This window comes from Lasioglossum baleicum, chromosome 8 (genome assembly GCF_051020765.1).
Source record: "Lasioglossum baleicum chromosome 8, iyLasBale1, whole genome shotgun sequence".
Lineage (NCBI taxonomy): Eukaryota > Metazoa > Arthropoda > Insecta > Hymenoptera > Halictidae > Lasioglossum > Lasioglossum baleicum.
This window is the reverse complement of record NC_134936.1, coordinates 17,797,165-17,812,973: the sequence shown is the minus strand read 5'-3', so window position 1 is coordinate 17,812,973 and position 15,809 is coordinate 17,797,165. Positions and strand designations below refer to the sequence as shown.

Sequence of the window (15,809 nt, the reverse complement as noted above, 5' to 3'; positions counted from 1 at the left end):
GTCGCGACCGGCGAGCAACGAACATTCAAAAGTAAAGCGAGGCGAACATTACTTGCAGGCTCGTTGACGATTATCGTCGAGGTTCGCTATCATTTGCCCGTTATCCGGTAGATATCCACAGGCGCGACCGCGTGCGTTCGTTATCCGATCAAGTTATTTTGACGAGTACAAGATATTCGAAGCGCGCGCGTTAAACTCCCTTACGCGTGGAACGAGTCGAAGCTACTCTTCCATCTTGGTCCCAGGAAATTTCAACGATTCTGTGAACGCGACCGAGACCCGAGCGTGCCTCGTTGATCGGTTCATTTCGCGAGAGGTTGTTTGCAGAACCGTGGAATCGATAATATTTCCCGCCTAACTGGAAAAACGGAATTTTCTATTTCACCGTTCGCCTCGCGCGGCGAAAAGAGGCGAGACAGTGCGCGAGGTATCGAACGAATCGAATGGGATAGAATCGAGTCGGACGTGAAAAATTCGTAAATATTGGTGAAAGAACGGCCGTGAAACGGCAAGAGGATCCCTGGGTTTGAAAGGTTGATGCGCGCCATGCTGCTTTTCCCACGTGGGGAAGCCATGAGGCGTAAACAAACTCGCCCCTGGTGGAGGACGCCATCTTGGTGAAGTTCTGCCGGAAACATTTACAATTCACTCAACTTGCCCTACCGAAACTCGGCCAAGCGCCGATAAATCTCGTTGTGCGCGCGCGCGCGGATGCTCGCCGCGTACATAAATCCACGGCAGTCTACGGAGTTTCGGCGCCGTAAACGCCACAGTTTTTCGCCAGCTTCCGCGGTGGTAGACGCGTCCCAGCTTCCGAACGCGCTCGACCTTCCGCCGTCGTTTTCCGAGAGAAATCGCGCTAATTTCTCCGCTTCTCGATATTCTCGATATCTTCGAAGGAACAGGGCGCGATTATTCGTTTACGCGGAGAATAAACGCGACTTCCATCGAGGTTCGAACGATTTCGGAGCCGGTCGGCGAAAGTAGTCGCGAGACAGTTGACGAACAACAAAATCTGTCCGGCTGGTCGATTAGCGTATCTCTCGCGCTAATTTCTCCACTTAATTTACAATGTCTCGGTGAAAGGATCCGAGTGCACACGCACGCGTACGCACACGAGCTCTCGAGCGGTACGTACGAATCGATCTTCCGTCCATCGAGAATTACGTTCTCGCTGCCATTGCTGTTCCGAGGAAGTTAATCAACGGTATATTACCGGAGAAAGATTGCTGCCACGGCGGCCTGTCGTCGTTGAAAAATACTTGATAAAATATCGACGACGTCCGTGCGAACGGCGAGAATCGAATGCAGCGTAGACAGGTTTGGAAGTTGCTTCGTTCGTCGGATCGATTGCGCGTCGAACGATCAGTTTCGAAAGAATCGAAACCTCTCTGCCGTATCGCTGCGTCGCGCAGCCTCGCGTCGGCGAGACGCGCGCGATTCGTCCGGTTTTCCTTCTCGAGTTCGCTAGACGATTGCGGATTCGAAAGCGCGTTACGCTAACGCGTCGGGCATTTGTCAGGAAATTCGTAGGCTGGCGCAACAGGTGCAGTTTAGGGGCATCTTCTCGTCTCGGTATCCGAAAAACCGACCTCGCCTGCAATTCGATCCAGCGCACCTTTCGATCGGACGTCAAGTTGGTCGCGTCTCGCGATACATTCTCGAAAAGATAAGGAGAAAATACGGTGGCGTGCGAGATCGACCTCGTCCTCTCCGCGACGCGAGAGAGTTCTCGGGAAAAGTACTGTGTATCGACAACCTCGTTGTTCCACCTTTCGACACCTTTCGACGCCTTTCCCGAAGTCGAGGGAAGAGAAGTTCTCAGAAGTTGCGGACGCGAAGTATCCTCTATCGGTGTATACTGTATGATACTGTACTGTACTGTACTATACTGTGGCGGCGCGCCGATTATAATAACGCGTCGACGGGACTGAATCGGAGGAGAGGATCTCGAGTTGGCCAGCCGTCCGTTTTGTGCGCGTTTCTCCGTAACTCCGTGATCCACCGCTCCATTCATAAAGCAGGAAAAGTGCTTTGAGTCTGCGCACGCGCGTCCAAACGGCCGCCGTTCGTCTTTGCAACCAGATATTTTCGGAGGTCCGGAATTATAAAGCCAGCACGCTACTATATCGTCTTGTCCGCGGACGCCACGAGACTCGACGCTAGATTCACCGAAACCGGGATAACCGGACGGAAATGATCAATTCGCCGACAGACGCGCGGCTCATTTATTCAACGTTGAACTACTTCGGCTCCCATTATCGATAGCTCTCGGTGTGGTTGTCGCTATTCGGGGGAAAGTATTTTCGGTTCTCGTTTCGCGATTATTTGCAACACAAACGGACGACGCGACGTTCGCATTCCATTCGAACGCACAGATCCATCGATCCATTCTGTCTCGTCCGAACACGTCGAGGAATAATTGTAGGATCGAGATGGCAACATTCGAGCCCGAGCAGCGGCCGGGCCGCGGCCGTGACCATTGCTTTTTTAAAAAGGCCAGACCTTGAACGGACAAAACGGAGAACACGTTTTTCCCATGGACTTAGCCGTGACGGGCTGGGCCGGGGTCGGGCCGCAAACTGCACAGAAAAAAATTTACGACGACTCGCTACGTTCTGGAAAGGACGCTGCAGGACACGCGCGGTGCACAGGCTGCTCACGGATACCTGCTGCTCGCAGGCAGGGTGAAATTTCACTAGCGATCCCGGTAAAAACCTTCGGTGATCCGTGCCAGCCTACGCCCGTTGCGCAAAACTTTCACCTCAAACAATGCCGACACATTTTTGGGTCCCGAAGGCTACCTCCACTGAACGTCGTAAATCCTTCAACCCCGAGGAAAAGGCGCTGGCGGGACACCTTTTCTGTCGGGATACTGGAAAACACGAAACCCGCATATGCTGCGCCCTAACGTGAACAACGGGGCCGAACAACGAACGTCTCCCCGTGTTCTCCACGGTTCGCTCGCGATGCATCGACGGAAAAATCACGACCGGTCGACAGACAACCGCGTTTCCGTCGAATCGACGGGATCTCGATGGATCGACGACGCGCGCAAACAGGCTTTCGACGCGCAACGAATTATCCATGCGTGAAAGATACGAAGCCGAGATTTCCGCGTTGCGCGCGTACATCGAATCAGCTTTCTAATCGGCTACCATTATTTCCGGTGACCATGATTTACACGCGATATCGCATCGACGAGCAAATATGCCAAAAGCAGTATATCTGGAGATAAATGAGACGCTTTGCCGACGAGTCTCGTTGCTTTCGTGTTTCGGTGTTCGGCCGCGGCGATATTTCTCGAGTAACTTTTGAATTCGCTCGAGTACGCGAACGGCTAAGCATGACAGATGCCCCGCTCGTATGCACAAGAATGCGTGCCGCGAAAATAAATATTCCGCAATTTTCTTCGTAACGCCGCTCACGGTGTACGATTGCGACGTATCGGCCCGCGAATTTGGTTCTCCTCTTCTCGCGCTTCCCGACCGTAGCGTAGCAGCACGTTCTTGTTTCTTAATTTTCGGGCGACGCTGTCGCGTCTTCTCTTCCATCGCTGAGCGAATCATTTAACGCGAAGGGAGTTTTCATCGCGTTTTACGCGAGAGCGCGAGATGCGAGCGAGATCTCGCCTCCTCTCACCCTATTTTCGATGCTCGTAAAACCGGCGTCACTGTATCCGACTGATCCGTCTCCCGATTTATACCGCTGCGAGAGACACGTTGCTCGAGACTAGCGCCTGCTGCCCTGCCGGATCTTTCTCCGCGCCCCCCATTCTCTAAGCGGCGCTAATAAATTAGCCGGAGAAAAAGACGCCGGTACGACAGATGCCCGATGGCTGCCATAAAGGAACTGCCACGGAACCGCTCGCGGGTGGTGGCAACACATCAAAGAGCATCCGTATCGTCTCGATCCGCGGTGCCCTTCTGTCCGTTGTTTCACGTATACCGGGAGATTTGTTGCTGCTCTCGCGTCCGCGTCCAAGGAGACGAAGCGAGACTACAATTTAAATAGCATCGGAGAATCGTTCGTGGAGGATGTACGTTTCGAAAAGATGAGAAAAAGAGATGGAGAAGGGCGGTGGCCGTGCCGAAACTCGACGAGCTCGGAATCATCGAGGGGATCGTTCTTACGAATTCCTTTTCTAATTCTCTTTGCGCCACTCGGCGCGGAGCGGTGTCGATCGGCATCGGGGATCGCAACGCAACAGCGCGGCCCGGTGCGGCGTGTCCTCGCAGCGGCGACACGCCGTGCCACTCGAAAACGAACTGTATGTATGTACCGCTGCTGTACGGCGCGGAACGGTGCGGGCTGGAGCAGTATGGAGCGGTATGGAGCGGTATGGAGCGGCGTCGAACGTGCTGGCACGCTTAAGTGACTTTCGGTGTTTGGCCTTTGCGCGCGGCGAGTGCCTTTTGCCTTTGCGACAACGCTCGCTTTGCGGCTAGGTTCGCGAACAAGCAGGCGGAGGCGGTAGTGCGTTTGACCTCTTCCTCCTTCGTCTCTCGTTTGGTCATTCCCCTCACGCACCGGCCACCCCCGTCGAGCCACGCCACGACACGCCACGACACGCCGCACCGTACCGCGTCTTTTCCTCTTCTCCGCTCCTTACCTCTCCCCGAATTCCCTCGAGATACTCGCGTACAGCACCCAACTATCCGCGCGCGCACGGATAACTAAATCGCAATGCGGCCCGCGGGCTGCGAACGGCGGCCCGCGTACCGCAACCAACAGGGGATGGCTTTTGATTCGTGTTCGAGCAAGAGCGGGACACGACGATGACGGATTCGTGAAGAGGGTGCGAACAGAGTGGAAGATGGAAGGAGAAACAAGGAAGCGAAGAAAATTCTGGTTGTCGCTGCTATTCGTGAAACAAACTGGACGTCAGGCAAACGCTAAGGGAAATCAGTCTGCCTATTGCGCGTTGCATGCACGAAAATATTTGATCGCGCCCCTCGTAAAACCTTCTTTGGTCGTGGTTGTGAGCCATCGAAACTGTCCAAGTTGTTCCGTTATCGATCGAGAGAAACGCGTCGAACGCAAACGATCGCGCGCCCCTCATTAAGAGGAACGATCGTTCCCGTAAAAATTCTGGAAAGTACCGAGACTTCCGTAACCGGAAGACAGAAGTTTGCCCCGTCTTCGATAGGAAGTTGGATGGAATGCCGAGCCAAAACTCGTAAATGTACACGCGGAATTCGTAGAGCGAGACTGTACAGCGGAGACGTAAGGATGGAAAGCGGTGGAGGAGGAGGAGGAGGAGGAGGAGGGTTGCGAATGAAAGGGACAGGGGAAGGGAAGAGAAACGCAAGGGAAGGAAAGGATGCACACGCGCGCGCACTCTTTTCGGTGTGCGACTGCCGGGTACGAGGAAAGTACGACGGTAGGAAAGGGGGATCACGACGGTATCGCGGTACAGTGGCCAAGCTATTCGGCCGTGCACGTACAATCTAGGTACTGTTTCGCAACGAGAAGGCCCCGAAGGGGAAGTAAGCAGTATCTCTCGAGTTTCCCTCGTGGCCCCTCGGTCCTCCGTCCTTCGTCCTCCGGTCGCCGCGATCTTTCTACATCCTCTCCCTCGAGTCTACTAGAGCTCGCCGCTTCATCCACCCTGACACCCGCGACCCTCCATGATACTCTCTACTCTCGTCCGTAGAAGGGAAGATCGTGGTGGGGTTTTCTCCGTTCGTCCGTAGGTCCGTTCGGTCTTCTCGTCTTGTCTCGTCTCGTCTCGTTTCGTTTCATCCCGTTTCGTCTCGTCTCGTCTGGTCTCGTCTCGTCTCGAGTCGACCCGACTCGTCTCGTCTCGCGTGACGGCCTCGTCAGCCGTCAGCCAAGCTCCGTCCGGATCGATACGCTTGCCACCCTTACGACCCCAACTTCCTCCACCTTCTCCTGTGAAAAGCAATGCACCTACCATCCGCACCCCTCGCCATCGCCATCACCTACCCACCCTACTCTCTATCCCTGCTCGCGTCTCCTCTCGTCTCCTCTCGTCTCCTCCGCGCGAACCTTCCTTTTCCCCTGACCCCCGTACCCCTGACTCTGTCTCTCTTGCTCGCTCTCCGACACACCGTCTCGCTCGCTCTTTCCTCCGTTCCTCCTCCTGCTCCTTCTCCGGCTGCTGCCTCCTGCCAGCAACCAGAGTCTAGTTGAGTCGAGTTGAGCCACCGGCCGGGTCAGAAGACGTCTGCTGCCCGGGCGAGCGACAGCTACCACCCTCCCATTCAAACACCCACCTCCGACCACCCGATTTTACCACCTCTTCCTCCTCGTCCTCGTCCTCCTCTTCCTCCTCCTCCTCCTCCACCTTCGACCGACCGTCCACCCACCCCTCGACCTACTCCACGACTCCATTCTACCGCGACGTGCCGCGAGATGGACAGCTTCGCCTCACCGTCGAATCCGCACTCGAAACTCGCTCACCCTTCTGTATCGTTCGCGTAAACGGTACGTGAAACGTTGCTGGTGGTGGTAGCGGCGTCGGTGGTGGTGGTGGCGGTGAACGCGCCACGGTCCCCTTCGTCAACCACTACCACCTTTACCGGTTCGCTACTACCACCACCGTTGTCAACTTTCTCCCTCTGCCTCCTTCCGCGCCGTTCCTTCGTTCTCGTAACGCTGCATCGTCGCTGCTCCTACCACGGTTGCCCCGCATCCCTCTGCACCCTTCGCGAGGCGCCCTATCTTCGTTCGGTCCACACTTTTCACGAGAGAGTATTCTCCGAACATCGAACAAATCGAACGTACCGAACGTTTACGCGCGACAGAAACCGTCGTCCTGACACGGAACGGTCTCCGGCAACCTGTACCGTATAGCGACGATGCGCGACCTCCTTCTTGTCTAGAATCTCCACATCTCTGGAACAGCCTGTCCGTCTCGGCCGCGAGACGATTCGCCGAACAGAATTTTTCCACGAGACGCGTGCAACGCGCGAAACTCTGAAAACTCGCTGGAATAAGTAATCGCGACGATTACCAGTTTCCAACTTTGTCCTCAGTTCGGTTCGCCGGAGTGGCTCTCCCCGGTGTACCCGGCCAAAGATCCCTCGTAACGATTCATTAGTAGTCGAGAGTCAATCGAAGATTAATTAATCGTTAGGATTCGAGAACCAATTAAAGTTTCCTCGACAACAAATCCGTCTGGCCGCGAGCACCGTTAAAGATTTCGATTTGTTTCCCCGTGCTTTCCCGAACTCGGTCTCTCTCGAATCTCTTCGTCGGCTACGGCTATACCGCTTGGTCGTCCGCGTCGTTTTCGCCGACGTCGAATTAAAAACACGACATTTGTCGGTCGCCGTGAATCTCCTCGGGGCCGGGATCAATCGGTCAGTATCGCGTCGACTCGAGCGAGCGCGCCTACGGAATTCCCGTATGTTATCGCCGCCGCGGGTTTGATGGCTCGGTGAATCACGATGATCCGGCCGAGACTCGAAACTGCGAAACGAATAAGCGAGCGGAAGAGAACGAGCGAACGAGAGAGAGAGAGCCGGCGAACGAGTGAAACGAATGAAACGAAACGGAAGGCGAACCGAGGTGTAGCCAGGGGTAAGAACGGAAGATATTTGGCACGGTGTCAGTTCGCCGCGCTCGTCGCTCCTCTCGCCAGAAAGAAGGTGGACGCAGCGCGTCGGGGTGGGCGAAGAAAGCGGGGAGCGAACGGATGGAAAGGGGAAGTGGTAGATCAGCGAGTGTCTGGAGCGACAGTAACGACAGGTCGACGTCGCGCTCTCCTCCGCCGTCTCGCCTCGTCGCCTCGTCGCCTCGCCGTCTTTGCCGCCTTTGCCTCGCCACCGCAGATAGCCGCCTCTCTCGTCTTCCGTCCTTCGGTCCCCGTCGATGAAGCTCGATCGCGTACGCGTCAAAATCCATATTCTCCGGAAAGGCTAATCGGTCGACCGGTGACGCGTCGATTTAATCGATGTCGATTATCTCGAAACCGGTGAACGCGCGGTCGCGATGACGCGTCGCAGGAAGCCCCGAGAACAGCAGCAGCTCGGCTCTCTCGCACACCAACCGAAAGTTTCGGCATGCCGGCGAAAGTTTATTCGTCCTTTGTTCGCGACACCTTCGATCGAGATCGGCGAGTCTTGTTTCGAGCCGCGAGCTTACCCGGTTGGCGTCTAGAACGCGAGCGGAAGAGAACACGGCAGGATGAACAGGAATGTTCGCGCGATCCTTCGGAGCCATGCCCAGTTTTTTTTTTCTTTCACCGGCGTGACATACGGTGAAAATTATTGCCGTCGTCCGTGCTGCCCTCTCCCCCTCTGCGCTCCCCACAATGTTCTTTCTCTCTGTCGCTCCGCCGGGCAGCACCGTTCTCTCGTTCTCTCTCGCTCGCTCTCCCGCTCTCCCGCTCTCCCGCCTTCTTGCGCATCGGACGGGTCGGAGTCGGAGGCGATCCCTGCCTCCCACGATACGGCACTGACGCCATCGTAGATGGGTGCCAGCTATCTAAGGGGTGATTTCTAATTTATGAGACTGGGGCGATGTGATGAACAGACGTCATAAAGCATGTCGCGCCCCGCGTCTGCAGCCTGCCACTCCTCCACTGCTTCTACCTATACCTCTGCCTCCACCTCTTACTTCGCCCCTGTTCCCAACCCGGTTACGCCACCCTGCCCCGTCACCCGACCAACCGTCCACCCGTCCACCCGTCCACCCGTTCACCCGTCCACCCCCCTGTTATCGCTGCCTCCGACCTCTCCGGCCCTCTTCCACCTTCCGACGAACCCTACTTCCAACGCCCCACACCACCGTTCCGTGATTTGTGGCCTCTCGAATTCTCTTCGCGGGCTTCTCCTTCCCGAAACTTTGCCTCTCTCTTTCTCCCGTTCCCCGCGCGCTCGCTCTCCCCTTTCTCTCTCTCTCTCTCTCTCTCCTTTTCTCTCTCTCTTTCTCCTTTTCCCCCTTTCTCGGTTTCTCCTTCTCTCTCTTTCTCGACTCAACGCCCCCTTTTCTCGTCTCTGTGCTTCTCGCTTCCCCCATAGGTCTATTATCTCTCCTTTGCCATCTATCTATCTCTCTATCCGAGACTACAGCGTCGCTCGTCTATCCACAACTCGGTTGAATTCTTCATAAGGACAGGGAACGCGAACGTTCCTGGAAACGATTCTATCGTTCCTGTACAACGTTCGAGTAATTAATTAATTTTGGAGAATCGAGATCGGCAGAGCGGAGTGCTGCCTACGTGTCCGACAGGAAAATCGCGCGAGCGAGAAACTCGAAACGATAACGAGACAACCTTCGGTTTCTCGCGAGCGAGAAACTCTCGTCTGACGATCGACGCGTCGAGACGTCGCTCTTCGCTTTCCTTCTCTATCGTTCGTTGAATCGTTGTTGTATCGTGGATATTTCTACCGATTGACCTTAATACGCGGCGCAGCACGGCACGGCGCGCGGCGTTGATGCAGCGTCGATCACCGTTGACCTGCGATCGAAATCCATTGCATCTCGTAAATTCGTAATCGACATTTGACGGATGTTAAACGAGACTAATAGCTCGGACAGTCCGTGAAATTCTTATTCCCGAACTTAAATAGATTGTCGTCGACCGGAGACAGTCGTGTCCCGTTTACGACGTACGCGTCCCCATCGCAATGGAAAGGGGTGAGAGGGGATAGGAGAAAAGGGACGGAAGCTTTCGTAAATCAGCGTCGAGGATTGACGCCGTCCGAACGTGAGTTGACCGGTTTATCGGAGCACTTGGATACGGTGTCGACGTCGGCGTCCACGTTGGATAGTTACGTTCGATCGAGGCAGGTAGTTGCCGAAGAAGCATCGGTAGACGAGTAACAAGAGCTGGTCTCTCGTCTCGTCTCGTCTCGTCTCGTCTCGTCTCGTCTGGTCTCGTCTCGTCTGGGGTCGGCTCGCTTCGATGCGTCTCGAGTTGGCTCGGCACGGTTCGGCACGGCCCGGAGAACCTTTGTGAAAAATCGTGTTATAACCCTAATTTAATTTTATGGCCGGCATTACGGCGGATTGTGTTGTATATCGGGGCCTGGGCATAATGGCCGTATATGGCCGAGTATAATAACGGAGAGAGAGAGAGAGAGGGGGTCAGAGGACAGCGCGGGGAATGGAGGAAAGACAGAGAGACCGAGGAATAGGTAGGAGGAAGGGCGACTACTAATAATCAGTTGCAACGCGAACCGTCGTAAACCGCAAAACAACTAGAATCGAGCATCAAACGGGGTACGGAAACGAGAGAAAAAAGGCAGCAGCAGCCGCTGCGATAGCAACTCGTCCAGGGACGAAGGACGCGAACCAACGAGGGTGTGTGTTTATGCTTAGAGGGGTGGAACCCGGTGTATCATTATCTCGGCATCGAACGGGGGAAGAGGTCAGGTTTGATTTGGTCCCGTGCGTCCGTCGTTCGTCTCGATCGCGTCGCGATCTTCTCGACTCTTCGAGGTCGGCCGGTACGCGACTATGTATTTGGCGCCGAGAAACCGCTGCTAGACAGAGGATCGTGTCGTCGTCTCGTTGTCTCGTCGCTCTCGGTCCCCGTCGACGATTTCAGCCCGAATCCCGATCGATCGACGAACCGCAAGAATTAAACGAGACGCCCGTATAAATTTCACGGACGTAAAAGTTTCGGGATCGGGTTCGCGATCTCTCGATCCCCGTAAAACTTGACCGTATTTTTCCTAACGTTCGGTGCCGGGCAGAGGGCCAACGCGCGCGAGGGGAACGGGCGAAAGAGTAGAAATCGCGGTACGAAATTACTATAATACATCGGGTATATCGAGGTCGGAACAAGAGCTGCGCGTATTCCGTTATTATTATTGATCGGCGTGGAGCGATATTAAAGCGGCCAGAAGGTATTCTCTCTATATTTACCGGTGGTTCTTCCGAAAACCGTGAAATTACTGATAATCGCTGTTAGCGGGAAGTAACGCGGCTAGACGCACCCTTAACGATAACCACGACGCTATAATCACCGATCCCTTCCCGCCTCACCCTTCGTTTCCCCCCTCGGAGGCCTTGGCCAGGCCCTTTCTTCTTCCTTCCTTTTCTATTCCGCTTCACATCCTGTCGGTCGATCGGACGGACTGTGCTGCAGATTTGGACAAACGGGTCCCATGGAAATCACCGACACCATTTCTACCGACTCCAGATTTGACCGACAACGAATTTGATCTACAACGACTTGAGACGACCACTGTATGTGTGTGTGATAACACTGTATGATAATACATATGATACATATGATAATACTATATGATAACGCATACTGTGGTCGTCTCAAGTCGTTGTGGATCAAATTTATTGTCGGTAAAATTGGTTCTCGGTCAAAATCGTTGTGGATCAAATTCGTTGTCGAGTCGGTGAAATGTTGTCGGTGATAACCGTGTCGGGGAAATTTGTGTCGGCGATTTCCATGAGACCTCGGACAAACATCGTAGAGAAAGCAAGATTTCGGGAAAGGTAGCGAGAGAAATTTGCTAGAGCACGAACCGTTCGACGAGCTAATTTACCGGTAGATTCGAGTAGACCAGAGCAAGAGTAAGAGCAAGAATACGAGCAAGAGCAGATGGAAAAGCTGGCCGAGCAGAGCAGAGCAGAGCTGAGCGAAGCCGAGTGGAACGAAAGACCGAGCCGGAGCGGGGTCAGCCGTATAGCGGGTAGGCAGCAGTTCGAGTTCGGCTGCCGGCCGCCGTAAAAACGTCAATTAAAGTGTTTTATTTGATCCTTCGTTAGAACGTTGAAATGGAATTTTGATTTATGACCGCGGCGTTTTGTTGGTGTGCGTGCGCGAGAGCCCGTGGTGCGCGCGCGTACGCGTACGCGTAAAATAAAATAAATAAGAGGCTATAATTAGTCGGCGGGTACGGTTGAGCACTCGGTCGATCGCCGTACACGACCGGTTCACCAGCTCGATATACTCGGACGAGCAAATACTCGGACTCGATTTACGCCGATCCGTGGAAAATATTAGCCCCGGCGCGGACTGTGGGAGGTTGCGCGAACCACCGCGAGCACGAGGCTGTTTTACCACGTTCGTGCGCGTCCCGAAACGCGTATCGCACCGCGGCGAAACAAAACGAAACGGAACGAAACCATTCCGACTTTTCGTCGGAGATCGGCCGCGAATCGATCACACGTCGCGAATCGGAATCGCAATCGAAATCGGTTTGCTCTTTATCGCGTCCGATTTAATAGCGTAGTTATCGCGGAACAAGCCAGGGGGCCACGGGGGGGGGGGGCGGGGAGTAGAAAAAATGAACGGGAGGTTGAACGACGGGCCTCCGCGAGATGCCCACGCGTGCGTCGATGTCCTCGCGGAACGATTTATTATCGAAAACCGGTGTGCGTTCGGGAGCGTCGAGGCCGAGGAAATAACACGTGCGATCGGAGCGTGCGCTGGAGCGAGCGAATGACCGAGTTAAGTGAAGAAGAGTCGCACCAGCCGTCCCGCCAGCCGGCCGTCCAAATGTTATTGTTTATTGTGGCCCAACGACAGCTTGATTTATCATGCGAGCCGGCCATAGCCATCCGTGAAATAGTGGCATAATCCCGTTGATTTGTGGCTACCATTGTTCGCGCTACCACTCCGCTGAAAGTATTTCTTTTTTTTGTTTTTCTGTTTTTCTGCTTTTTCTGCCTTTATTTTTTTGTTTACACCCGATTATTGTCTTTCCCGTTCGATTCGCCGCTTTTCTGTGTTTCCGAGCCGTCACCGGCGCGATCCGTTTAGAGGACCCGTCGAGTCCCGTCGAGCGCGTTTCTGCTTTTCGTGTTCCTTTCCGTAATCGTCGGCTATTCCGCGCGAGCGGGAACGCGGAAAAATATCCGCGAAGGGGTTACGAGACCGACGATAACGCGCCCCTGCGCCTCGGTCGATCTCTCGATCGGTTGGCTCGCGGCTATCGATAAATTGCCGAGATGAAGCGATAACTACGGGGCGACGCCGAGTAAGACCGAGCAGGTAATTTGTCGAGGATAACTATAGTTCTTGGGACGAGTACGTCGATTCTCGGGTACGATAACGCGAAGCGGTGTGTCGCGCGGAAATCGTTTTCTTTTCGGGCGGAGCCCGAGGTCCGATTCGGCACGCGTTTCTTTCGGACGATTAAAGTTCGCGCGTGCCGAGACGTGGACGGAAATCGATACATAATCGATGCGACGCGACGCGACGGTGGGAACAATGTCGGAACGGAGACGCGGCCGAGGGTCGAGTGACAAACAACTCGCGAGTCTTTGAGCCACGTAAGTGGCTTGTTCTCTCGTAGGTAAGTAGCGGTCCGGTCATCGATAAGCCGACCTACTGTGCTTCTTACGCGGACGCGCATTACGGCGCGAAACGGCGGGCGGTCCCTTCCGTTTGACGAGAACCATTCATCCTCATCCACCTACGTTGATACCCACACGCTGCGAGCGGGCAACGCGCACGCAGCCACGCGTGTTCTTCCGTTCGCCGTCCATCTATCAAGCGTCACGAGTAAACGCGGCCTCTCCTCTGGCCGGATCGAGGACGAATCCGAGGATGCTTCTTCTATTTAGACGTTTCGTCGCTGCACGGAGGGATTTCATCGATGACGCGGCTACTTTGTCGTGGTCGTAGGGGTTGCCCGTTGCTGTCCTGGGCGCAAAGTCAGCCGTGGTCCCTGCGGTGGTAAGGGCCTCTGGCGGCTCGAAACACAGGCCCTTTGGCGATAACCTGCCAACGGTTCGCGCATTAGCTCGACAGATAGCGCTGCCTAATCGGGCCTCATAAATTACCAAATTAATATCCCGCGTTGCCGACGCCAGGCTATCCGTCAGGTGTCAGCCACGGTGCAGATAGCAGCCGCCGCCGTCCGCCTCCACCTCTCGTTCCCAGTTTCCCTCCAGCGTGCTTGGTCGTTCGCCCCTTTGCCCCTTCGCACCTTCGCGCTTCGCTCCTCGACGACCGTAGACTCTGGTGTTTTCGGGTTTAAATACAAGATAAAGACAAGCAGCGCGCGAATGGAAACTAGGACCGCCGCGGAGCGCGGGAGACGCGAAAAAGATTCTGTTTGATAAAGGAGTCGTTTGTTAGTCTTCGCAATCGAGTCCGCGCGCGATTTTCCTCTTACTTCGATCGCTATCGAGAAACGCACCTCTCCTTCGTCGATAGTCCGAGTCTAAGTCGTTCAGAGAGCAATACGCTCGGACATGGAAGCGATCGAGAAACAAATGCCGCGAGACCACCCAAGCTAGAGAATCGGTGTCCCATAGCGATCTACGGTGCTCTCGAGCTCGTAGGTATGCGACGAAAGATACGTTGCTCCGGGCCTCTGGTCGATTCGGCCATCCCCGTTACTCTTTTTGTCGTTCGTTTCGACGCTCTACCTGTCAGCTTGTCCACTCCGTTTAATTCGCCCACGCGAGTCACGTGTAAACGTATAAAGGGAAGCGGGGCCGAAAGGTGTTTGGGATGCTGCGAGATGGGACAGGACGGGACGGGACGGGACGGGACGGGGCGGGGGTGTGCGTAAAGCGAAAGCGCGAGAATCGAAACGATGAGATATTTGAGCCAGAGCGTGGAGACGAGAGAAGAGAGTCGCGGAGAGAGCACGCGAGGAAGGTCGACCAAGGGAGGACTGACTGGGAGGAGGGAGCGTTCGCGAAAGAAGGGGCAAGAACCGCTTACGAATTACGCGACGAGCAGCCAGCTACAGAAACCGGCTTCGAGAGCTACCTCTATGCGACACGGCTGCCAATTAGCGGGCTGACATCGGCCTGACTGACCACCGTGCGCTGCCAACCAGTCTCGAACCGTTTCTTCGCTGGTCCTTTCTCGAACCTGCCTCGTCGTTGCCTCGCCACCAAGCTCACGGCATCTTCGTCATCGATCTGTAGCCGCGCGGTGAACGAGCTTCCGAAATCGAATCGCCTCGATCCTATTCGAGGTTCGGTCCCGACGCGGCGGTACCCGAGCCAGGATCGGTCGCGGCGGTAGCAACCGTTTTACCCCGTCGCGATTCGCCACCGGTGGTGGTGGTGCGCGTGGGTTTCGACAAGATGCCGCGCGATGCCGCGGTCTTGGAACGCGAACAGGGGAATTAATTCGCGACTGACGCGAGCTCGTTCCGGCCACGAAAACACGTGGGAAGTCGAAGAGGAGGGACTCGTGTAACGACCAAATCTCGGACAAGTTCCGACGCATCGGTGTTGGTAATTAATCGATCGTTACCCGTATAATTTACAATGCGACGCGGCGGTCACGGAGGAGCGGTCGTGGTATACGTTGCAAACCGTTCGACCAGGAGAAACCGGGAGTCGGTGGACTCTGTCGGCTTAAAGCTCGCCGATCGATGTCGTTTTCTCGTGGAGTACCGGTCGCGAGAATCGCTCCATGTATTACCGATCGGTAGCGCGAGCAAGGCAATAATTATTACGCGTGTCGGCTGGTATTATTCGGGTACCTTTTAAAATGTCAATAAAAACCGGAGAACGGACCCGCTATCTTTGTCGTTTCCTCTTTTACGCTGGCCGACCTCTCTCCTCCAGTTCCCAACTCCCTGCTCTCTCTCTCTCTCTCTCTCTTTCGACTCTCTCGGCCTCCGGCCCCCGACTCACGGCCCTCGGCGTCCCCACCTCCAACCCCGATGTCTACCCGCAGCCCTCGAGCATCGCTTTCTTCTACCCTTTTTTTTAAATGCCGATGCAGCTGCACTCTTTTCAGAGGAGGCCCCGTCACGTTGCATTACGGAATGATATTTGCTAATTGGGCACGAAGATAAAACGACAACGGCGTGGCAACTAATAACCGTCCCTGCATCCTACGCTTCCCCGCATCATCCCTCTTTCTCCTTTGCCCGTTTCGCGCGTCACCTCCACCA

The 15,809-nt window shown here is 55.1% G+C and overlaps 1 protein-coding gene across 2 annotated transcripts in view; it reads left to right on the top strand.

The window, feature by feature from the left end:
• Positions 1-15,809, top strand: part of Tio (zinc finger domain-containing protein tiptop) — a 71,076-nt gene that overhangs the window by 2,605 nt on the left and 52,662 nt on the right. The window lies entirely within an intron of this gene.